The sequence below is a fragment of the Acartia tonsa genome, chromosome 8 (assembly GCF_053477335.1).
Source record: "Acartia tonsa isolate MP-2025a chromosome 8, ASM5347733v1, whole genome shotgun sequence".
Lineage (NCBI taxonomy): Eukaryota > Metazoa > Arthropoda > Copepoda > Calanoida > Acartiidae > Acartia > Acartia tonsa.
Window position 1 is genome coordinate 28,328,852 of NC_137267.1, and position 11,889 is coordinate 28,340,740.

Below are 11,889 nucleotides of genomic sequence, written 5' to 3' on the forward strand. Positions count from 1 at the left end.
TTTAGATAGGGTTGTAATATTTTTTTTTAGATTAAGCTTAAGGTGCAGTAAGAGAGGGTTTGTTGATCCGCTTAGTGCTTAAAAAGGATCATGTCTCTTACAAAAAGATAATAGGTTAGAATATAATTGTTAATGTTTCATTGATCGAGTATTTTCTTTTTTGAAAGATTTTTTGTTTTCCCACCTATTTTTGGTAGCGCATCTATTCTTTTCCTAAAAATTGTCTGTCAATCCGCGCGTCTGTGACGGATATCTCTGGTTGTTCATATAGGCATGTTATAATATAATTCGACTTTGAATAAGGATTCATGTTACAATGTAGAATGATTTTAATAGCATAGCATCTCTTTAATGCTTACTCGATAGATATTTGATTTTCTGATTTGTTGAGATTAGTTATTTGGATATTCTTTTAGATAAGATTTAATATTTAAAGAAGCCTAGTTTTCTAATAATAAAATAAAGAAAATGTATATGACCCAAATATCCAGAGATAATAGCTATTACTATTTATAAGTGGATATTTTCTGCACAAATAAAACATCAAAATGGAAATTTTCACAAATATAAACAAAAGCCTGGGTGTTTACCCAAATCTGAAATATGCATATTTAGACGTTCTATAATTTTTTAACGTTCTTCTGTGTTTTCTTTATATAGATGGCCTAAATACATGTTTGGATAATTTAGGCTTTCGTGCTCAAAACAAGTCTCCCTGAAAAAGTCTGTATCTGTCTACTCTTTTTCAAATGACACTAATGAAATCAAACAAAAAAATTAAGCTTCATTATTAGTTTTTTTTTAAACACAAAAGAATTAATTCATTATTATAATACTGCTCTACTTGTGAGCATAATTGTCATTGTATGTTAAAATCTATTGAAATATTTTGTTTAAACACCCATTTGATACAAAGATAAAATTTCTGCTAATTTACTTACTATTTCATATATACTAGAGGCCTCTAGGAGAACTTGAGGGACGAGGGGGAGTTGGTATATCGTTCCCCCCACAAATTTTAGAATTAAAATCAGAAAAAGAAAAAAATAGGAGAGTATTTTTTACAGTGAAAAGTATGGCTTCGGAATTAAGAATTAAGATAATGCCCCCTACCACCCCTTCTATAGCGGGAACCACAAAGCTTAACCATGTTTTTTTTTATATTCTACTAATTGGTAATAAAATATAGCGATAACTAGAAAAATATTTGAGCCAACTCTTTTGATGTTAAAAGTAAATTCTGTTCATGTTCGCTCCACAAGAAATCTTGACAAAACTTTTTGACAAATTTCTTTGTATTTTGCAGAAACAAAGTTTCGTGGGTGTTGATACGGAGTAGTATTTTGGGAGGTAAGTTATTTGGGTCTTGAAAGGTTGACTATTATTTTGTTTCTAAGGGTTCATAAAATTAAGTGAAAGCTTTTTTCAGTAGCTCTTCTTTTACAAGTTAAAATTACAGCTGACAATCAATAGCCGCTTTTATAAAAGCTGGCATAAAGGTAAAAATTCGCATCAGATCAGTTTACATTACAGGAAAGCATAAAAAGAATTCATTTCATTTATGATCCCATAAATATATTCAAAATCAAGAAAAATACTAGAACAGGTTGATTCTTCAATTACAGCTAACTTTTATAGTGGTTTTATTTGAACACCATTTTGTCAGATTTTTGGGGAAGAAATGGTTGGAGGGAATAATTCATGAATTAGAATAAAAATTATCTCGGGATTTATGACATTTACAAAACTTTGTCATTTTATTTCAAATAATGTATTATCTTCTTATCTGTTTTTTTTCCATTTCAAATTTCTTTAATCTTTTTAAAGGCTATTTATATTTCGTTTGGGTCTTAACAGCATCTGCGTAGCAGCTTCAATATAATTGTAATGAATCCGAAAGTCAATATCACATATGGTATAATCATAAATTTCCTTAAAAGCATATATAAACAGTATATATAGATATTAGAAATTATTTTAAGCCTCATGCTTGGTCGTGAAGAGATGTTGAGATAATACACAAACATCCAACTACTTTGCAATATAGACTATTTTCTTATTCGTTGACAAAGTTGTAAAAGTATGAAAAGTATAATTGTGTAGACAACATTAAATTTTTCCTTATAATCTTAATGTTCATAGTGTTATTACATTTTAACCAGTTTCTAGTTAATATCAAGGATTAAAAAGTATCCAAAAGTTATTATGTAAAGAATGTTTACATCCATAAAAATAAAACTTATTATAGTTTAAAATCAATATTACTCACATTTTATTCTGAAATAGTACAGGCCCTGTATTTAAAATTCTTCTTCTTTTACAAGTGTAAACATATTTACAAAAGTAACTTGTATAAAAGTAATTTTTAAATTCTAATAACTATTTGTTTTTTAGTTTCAAGTTATTGTCTTCCCTTTATATCCTTGGTTTAAGCTACTTTGCATCGTCACCATTATACTGCAGTTAGAATCATCCTAACTTGGCAAAAGTGTTTCATTATTTCTTAATAAATATTGACGGTGCATATTGATACATCCACCAAAATCCAAAATAGTTTAATTTGAAATTTCAATTAGGCTACTAAAATATTTTTGAATGTATTTTATGATTGTTGCCTAAACTGATGCTACCTAATGCAAAAACAATGTGCTAATAATAACTGTATACTTTTCTTTTACTATTATGTCATCATTCAAAATTTTTCCAGTTCTTTAAACTTTTTTTTCAGAAGTGAAGGCACAACTTTAGACTCCTAACTTGGTAAATTGCTCCCAATAATGGCACAATATCTCAAAATTTACCAGAAAATACTATTTTCTGCACCGGAGCGTAACCATTGACCAGGGTATAAATTCATTAAAACAAATATATAATACAAAGTAGGATTGGGATCTGCTCTTCAGAGAATATAGATGATGCTCGTATTGTGTTGGTTTAAAACTATTTTCTGGGAGGGTTTTACACTTTTTTAGATTATGTATCCTATTACTTAGTTTTAGCCTTGCCCTTCATATACGTATATAAATGTACTTTAATGCTTATAGAACATTAAAGTTTTAAGTAGGATTCTATAATTTAGAATTCACCTAAAATGTGTTTTGTTTCAGAAGATGTTGCCTTTGAAGCTTTTGTGTTGTTATTACTGAAAAAAGCTGCATCTATAATATGTCATCAATGACCACTTTATTCAAATTTAATTTTGAAAAGGAATTTTTCTATTGTACTCTAATTTCTCTATTTTTGGGTACAATTTTCTTCATTTTAAGACTTAACTCATGTTAACGTTGATTAGTTTGAAACTTTTTTTGTAGTGAGAATAATAATTTAAAGATAAAAGAGAAGTTAAGGATTAGAACCAGAATTCTTAAGAGTTTTTAAAGTGTACTTATAATGTAGAAAAATATATTAGAACATACAAAAATGTTTTTGCTATTTGAGGTATTGATCTGGATTACCCTTAATGTCTGCTAATGCTAGACCGATTCAATAATGCTTTTCAGGGATAACCTACTGGTCATTAAGAACTTTTCCAAGATCTTTTTTTTGCTAACTTAGTTTTAATGCTCATTGCTTATGTTGTTTTTAAATTCTTGCCATCAATTTTATGTCATCTAATTTCTTTTGCAAAAAATTTTAATTACTTACTTTTGTAATTAAGTAGTCATATATAATTCGATAGTTTGTTAATATTCGTTAATCAAATTGCAATAAAAATTAGGTTTTGTTAAAAGTAATTTATTTTTGCTGAATTGAGATGTATCTCTCTGGTAGAAGTACTGCATTATTGTCTATATTTTGTCTACTTCTCTACACAACAAACTCACCATCAAAACTCAACAAAACATCTTAACTATTAATTTTATTTTCCATACAAAATTTGTTTTACAATGCTTATTTAGTTTTTAACTCGCACAACGTATCCAATAAAGAGTTCAGTTTCTGATATTATGGAGTTCTCTTCTTTTTAAATTAGATTTTAAACATTTGAAATGTATTTATTTATTTTTGCTTCCTCCCCTTTTATTTTTTATCTCATGCTTTTATTATCCTTAACCCCTTCATTTTTACCTATTTTTCAATTCTTATTTTTGCATTCATGGTAGGTTTATATCTGTTAATTTGTCCATCTAATTTAAGGATTTTAAGCTCAAAACAATAATACTACCAACCATTTAAAAGCTGGGTCTAATTCATACGCTATTTTAAAAAGTGTTTTTGTGTTAAGCAAAAGATCTCGGAAAATGCAGGTCTGAAATGGTTGTACTTTTAAGGAAGCTTTGTGAATGTCTTGGGGTAGTTTTAGGCTTCTTTCCGTTTTCCTGACATTTACTGTTCTCTCCTAGAGGCTAAGGACGAAGCAACTAGCTATTCCATAAATTGACTATGTTGGCTTGGGATTGATATTGCGATATAATTTGATTTTGCATAACATCCTGCCCGCCATTAAAATATTCCAGCCAGCGTGGATGAAATATTATATTCTAGTATTTCTATTACCTATCCCTGAATAGCTTTATGTAAAGAAAATTATTTAAAACAATGGAATTGTCATTTTTTAAAAATCTAGTCTTCTCTCTAAATTTTGTAACAGACATAAAACTTAATGTATCTAAGACAAAATCTAATCACAAAACCACTGGATCGATTTGGCTTTACGCCTAAGTGAAACTTGAAATAAGTCTATGTCATTTTTTGTGTACGAGTACAAACAAAGCAAAATTAGATAGGCTCAGCTTAATATTATGAATATATCCTTGTTTGATTACATTAGAATTCAAGATCTATGGTATTTTATTTGAATTGGAATAAAACTTTTATTTTATATCTATAGGTATGGGTGTCCGTACAATACAACAACAAAAGAATCATAAGGTGTCTAAAAAATTAAATAAAAAATACAGCTAATATAAGAATATATTTTTTAATAGAGTGATAAAAAGCTATTTTATTCCCAAGTATCAGTAATTAAAAATTAAAAAAAAACGTCGCAAATAAGCTTGAATTTTATATAGCAGAGATATTAATATTTTTATGAACAATAAATGTAATCAGTTGAAGCTATAAATTAGTTAAAGATTTGAATAAAACATTGTAGATTTTTTTCAAATCTTGTAAATTTCAGAATTATTGTGTATATGACAAGATTTTTGCTGTTTTGTTGAAATTCTGAACGTATATCTGATGAATAAGAATAGTAGAATTATTGGTGTTCTTGTGTTACCTGCTTATCTAACATTTTACCCGATTCAAGTATTTTTTTATCCTAACCGAAAGATTTTCCTTTTGAAGGCTGTGTCTTTTTATGCAGTGATCATATTTTTTTGTGTTGACGTTATGTTGACATTATGTCAGTTAAACTACATATGTAATGCTCTAAAGTCAATAATAATAGTCAATAATGTGTTTTCTAGAAATGGCATAACGATATTTTTGTTGCAATGAAATTGTATGTCTTGGTTTATATAGAATTTTAATGATTTCTATTTATCAAATATCATTTTTAACTTCTTAGGTCTTTGGTTTTCTCATATGCTTTTATGATTTAGAAGTCTTTGCAGGATTGGAGAAATAGAAAATTATTTGTATTTTCTTTGCATTATTCTTCTACCATTATTTCTTTCTATTCCTAAAATCACACGCAGTTAATCTTATCAGTTTGCTTTGAGTTATCGCACCAAACTGTTTATGTTTTTTTTTATAAATCAATTTAGAAGTATTTAAAAACAAATAGGTCTATATCACTTATTTGATCTATTTTTAATGCATTGAATAACTTCTTTACTTTGAAAAATATTCATAAATTAATCATTGGTTTGAATGTACAAATACCTTTCTGGGTCATGATTCTATACAATTTAAATCTACAAATTCAAATTTATGTCTTTTTATCAGGAATAGAGGAATATGAAAATGAAATAAATTTATCTCCAAATTGTGAAGTTTGATTTTTTGTCTTTCCGAACTTTGAGTAAAAGAACAAAAAAAGTGCTTAGTTTTCCCCTCACTGCTTTTTATTTTTTGGAACTAAAATTTTTTTTGCCTCTTTGAATCCTTTCTAGCCTATGTTGTGCAGCTGGCCGTTTAATGTCATTAAAAATCATTATTTACCAAAAATTGTTACCTTTTCATTCAAGATTATTTTTAAATTTTTTTCTATACTTATATTCATGACTATTACTTTTTTGTTTTTATGTAATCTAATTTTTATTGCCTTTGTTCCTATTAAAATATATTTAACTGGAGTAATTCAAGAAAATAAAATGTAAAAGTACAACTTGTTTTCTGAAAGAACTAAAACTAAAAAATCTTATCAGCGTTTCTTCTTTAGACTCTTGGTTTTTTTTACCTTAGAGGAAAATACAAATTCAATACAAATAACGTAATTTTAAACTGACATCAATATAAAAAGCAATAACCAACTGGCATTTAAAGTTTGGTGTTTTAAAGAATTATACACCACAGTTAAAGAACTTAAGTGATAATCTAACACCCAAAAACAGTTGTAAACAAATTTTAGAAATAAACTGCATTCAATTTAGATTTGTTCATTAAGAATCGGCACTCGCAATAAAAAGGACACCAACCCAAAAAAGTAATAATTTTAACTCGACTTTTCAAGTACAGGCAAAAACTTGTAGATTAGTTTTACATTACTAAATTATCGCACCAAACTGTTTATGTTTTTTTTTTATAAATCAATTTAGAAGTATTTAAAAACAAATAGGTCTATATCACTTATTTGATCTATTTTTAATGCATTGAATAACTTCTTTACTTTGAAAAATATTCATAAATTAATCATTGGTTTGAATGTACAAATACCTTTCTGGGTCATGATTCTATACAATTTAAATCTACAAATTCAAATTTATGTCTTTTTATCAGGAATAGAGGAATATGAAAATGAAATAAATTTATCTCCAAATTGTGAAGTTTGATTTTTTGTCTTTCCGAACTTTGAGTAAAAGAACAAAAAAAGTGCTTAGTTTTCCCCTCACTGCTTTTTATTTTTTGGAACTAAAATTTTTTTTGCCTCTTTGAATCCTTTCTAGCCTATGTTGTGCAGCTGGCCGTTTAATGTCATTAAAAATCATTATTTACCAAAAATTGTTACCTTTTCATTCAAGATTATTTTTAAATTTTTTTCTATACTTATATTCATGACTATTACTTTTTTGTTTTTATGTAATCTAATTTTTATTGCCTTTGTTCCTATTAAAATATATTTAACTGGAGTAATTCAAGAAAATAAAATGTAAAAGTACAACTTGTTTTCTGAAAGAACTAAAACTAAAAAATCTTATCAGCGTTTCTTCTTTAGACTCTTGTTTTTTTTTACCTTAGAGGAAAATACAAATTCAATACAAATAACGTAATTTTAAACTGACATCAATATAAAAAGCAATAACCAACTGGCATTTAAAGTTTGGTGTTTTAAAGAATTATACACCACAGTTAAAGAACTTAAGTGATAATCTAACACCCAAAAACAGTTGTAAACAAATTTTAGAAATAAACTGCATTTAATTTAGATTTGTTCATTAAGAATCGGCACTCGCAATAAAAAGGACACCAACCCAAAAAAGTAATAATTTTAACTCGACTTTTCGAGTACAGGCAAAAACTTGTAGATTAGTTTTACATTACTAAATTATCATAGTCGCAATGTTTGGCCGCTAAAAAAAAACAGTTTAAATTCTGTGACGAGTAGCAAACCATTTCATTTATTGTGAAGTTACCTTGGCACATCATTTTACGGTGATCAAATGTTTAGATTATTGTATTCTGGAAAACATATAATATCTTCGCCCCTATTATATATTGGATGAGGGAGGAGTATTACCTCACAAGTAAATGTTTTAAAAGCAAAGCTTTTCTATAATTAGGGTTGGTCAGTCCGTCCGTAACGGATAGCTTTTTTTCGTTTATTTAGGCATGTTAAAATTGTCTTATCGATTTCAAACTATACATGATGATTCCTGTAGTAGTTAGGTACGATTTAGAAAGCGTAGCACGTCTATAATTGTTACCAGAATATCCGTCCGTCCATTTTAAACATGTTGCCTTTTTACATTTTTAACAGCAATTTTTTATGTGATAATAAGATGGTGGATGTAAAGTTTTCGGTACCGCACCTTCAGCCGCGCGGCAGTTTCTGCTAAGTGAAGCTTCAGGATGATGGAGCTGCAAGTTCGGTTGAATTAAAATTTTTAGAGCTACAGTCAAGCTTTCTTGAACTGCACGGTTTCTTGCTGCAACTTTATTTAGGCTACAGCTGAAACTGCTGAAAAAAGCCTTGTTACCGATGGTGATGATTACTGGGTAGCTTAAAAGACGCCTGGCTGACAATGAGGCTTTTGGGGTGGGCTAAATATGAGACCTAAAAAGTAAATTTCTGAGAAAGTATTTTGAAGAATGGTTTAAGATGGATTATAACGTTAGTATTGACAGCTCAAAGTAATATATCAATTCAACTAGAATACAAAAACATAAACTCAACATGAATTTATTCTTTTATAAATTTATATTTATTTATTCGCAGTATTTATTCTATGTCGTTGAAAATAATTACAAGTAATCACTCTATAAATGTATGTAGCTTAAAACTTCGTTAATTGCTAAATTGATAAGGATCTCCTTTACAGTTAAAGCTCTTTTAAGTCCACTAAAGGTCTATAACTATTTTTAGGAAGGTACATCTACTCTCCTAGAAGAAATAATTCCTAGAAAAAAATTGGGGTTCCACCCCTTCCCTAAAGTATCCTTAGATGTCGCAAAACATGAGGCATAGGTCCCGTAGGGACCGACATACACAGTACACACCCACCTATAGAGAAGCTTTTATATGGTTTTTTATGCAATTTTCTTTAAAAAAAATTTTCACATACAAGTTTTTACATTATTTTTTACACAGTTTTTAAACAGTTTTTACCCAGTTTTACTTTTTGCCAACTAATAAGAAAACGTTATTATAGGACTTTGGGGACTAGTGTAATAAACAGCCCATTATCCCATCTCTCTCTACAACTTCTGTAATATATTTTGAAGGAATATACAATTGTGATATAGCTGGCATTAATGTCTTTATAACCTGTCTAAATATTTTGAGATTAACAAAAAATCCTTAGATAATTTGACCCCAAGGTATTTGCATTTACAAGAAACATATTATACACAATGTGCAATTCAGTTTGATTGTCGCACGCCAAAAGTTTGCTTGTTTTTATAAAGTTGTGTCATACTAGAGACGTTAAAATTATATATACTGCAGCATTTTCAGACACAAGTCTCTGAGGGCAGATTCGGCGTGTACAAAAACTTTTTTGGTCAGCACTCTAGTAATATTTAGTAAAATTTTTCTGTTGTTTTGAATATTAAAATATGTAAAGCTTTTGATAATACTCGTGGCTACGCCCCCTGGAGGCCTCTAGGAACACATAAGTTAGAAAGTGGGGGGGGGGGGTAGAATTGAAAAAAAGTAAAATCTCTTACCCTCTTTTTTTGGGGAGAGGGGCTGGGGGTTAAAATGGACCTAATCCACTTATAAAATTCTAAAATGAAGTTTCCTTAACAGCCTTAATACCTATTGGGAATGGTCGAAGCCACTCGTATGTAGACAATCATAAAAAGTATATTTGTTCAAGATATTACCAACAATTTGTGATTGTCCTTCTCTTTTAGCATCAACATAATCACGTGCAAACATTGCAACGTAAAAAATAGAGCTATAATTCAAAAAAAATTCTTGTCCAGATATTTCACCACCAATTTCATCAATGATATGACACAGTTGTGTCTATAATAAAAAAAAAGTGTTTGTGTATTTAGACCCAATCAGAAAGCTCAATTAGAATTTTTTTTTTTTTTTGAAAGGTCCATTTTTATCAACTGGATCAATAACATTTAAGATTTTACAAATGAGGGGACAAGCAGAAAGATGAACTAAATAAAACAGAAAGGATCGGTCACTCATTGAGTATCTATCAATAACTATCAAAAAGTTGTACTAAAATTTTATAAATAATATTTAATATTTAAACCATTGCATTGTTTTGTTAGAACTCTTATTGTCAATTTAATACTGTATATTTATTTAGTAATGTGTCCAGCTTGCACATTCTCATACCACATATTTTTACATGCACAGTAACTATTCTAATTTAGTCTGTCTGTCTGTCAAATATGTTCAGTTACAGATTATCATACCACATATTTTACATGCATAGTAACTATTTATACTTAGTCTGTCTTTCTGTGAAATATATTCAGCTCCAGATTATAATGCAACATATTTTTACATGCATACCAACTATTTATAGCTAGTCTGTCTGTCCAGAATAAAATAAGCACAGTAACAAGATTATCAGTTTGTTTTTTCATCAAATGCGTCAGCATTTAGGACTAATGTATATCTAATACATATAAAAGAGTAAAGCTTAACTAAAATGGACATAATTATACTTGATGCAATATTGTTTTCTCAAGACTACTATCATATAATATTTTCGCAAGGAAATGGGTTTTGTCTCCTTGTTAAAAGCAAATCTTTTCCAAATTTGGTGTTTCTCTGGCCAAGTCTTGACGGGTATAGCTCAGATTCAGCCATAAAGTCAACATCTTTAAATGAAAATTTTATTTTTAAATATTTATATATTTTCAACCCACGTTTACGGTAACAAACTGAAAAGTATGTTAACAACTACTTTAAAGCTGGTTAATCGGTTAATCATCAAATTATGTACAGATTTTAATTAGGTTAAGTTTTCCTCCGTGAAAGAAATTTAAATAACATAGCTTAATTAGCTATCAAAGAGCTATAAAATGAATAGATATATTAGTAATGAAATTCGTTCCTAATAGGAAATCACAAACTTTAAACTGTAAAATAAATATTTTTCACATAAATTTCCTCAAACATATGTACATACGTATTAAGATTTAGATTTATGTCCTGGATTGGGAATGCGTAGCTTTTCTATAACTCTAAATAAATCGGTATAGCATTACTTTGGGTATTTTTCCTTAGTTAGGAAGGATAAAACACCGATTACCAGAAAATAGCCTAAAACCTTCCATTTTCAAAACGAAACCAGACTTCAATCGGACTATTAGTTTGAAATGTTCAATAAACTTAGAGAAAGTCCATAATTTTATCTTTTTAACAATTTAGATTGATTATCCTATATATTATGGTAGTATTTTTTTGTCTCAAGCTAAAAATCTCGATAAATTCTGGTCCAAATCGTTAATAATAATTGTATTGGAGTGGTTTTAAGCTATTTTCTCTGACCTCACCTGGAGGCTGGAGGCTGAGCAACTTGTAAATCATATTTATTTATTAAAGCTGCAATAACATTTATAATGTCATCCTTGTAGTATATTATACATTTAGTTTTGTACAACAACAACAAAAAGGGACATTTTATCGAATTTTGGTTTAGAGACAAGGCACAAATACCCAGACATCAAGACATGTGTCCAAACTTTTATATGGATAAAGAAACTGGGTTTCAGCAACAAACACTTTACCCATTTTAACAAAATATTGCTTACCTAGACTGAATAACCAACAACCTGACCATTCGCATAAATAAATTTTTGAAGATAGGTGGCTATAAGAGATAAATGATCATAAGCATAAAGGCAAATGTCGAGAAAATCAATTAGAACTCATTAAAAAAAAAACTAAATGCTTGAAATAGCAAATATCCCATAAATAACATTCACCAAGCGCTGGAAAATTCGTCCTCAATTTTTAAATACAAGTACAAAAATGTAAAGTGTACTATTGTGAACCAAAATTAGTTTTGTCCTGTCGTAGAATATGTTCATTTAAACTATAAAAATTATGTATATGGTACCAAATTAGATTTAGTCAATGATCAAGAA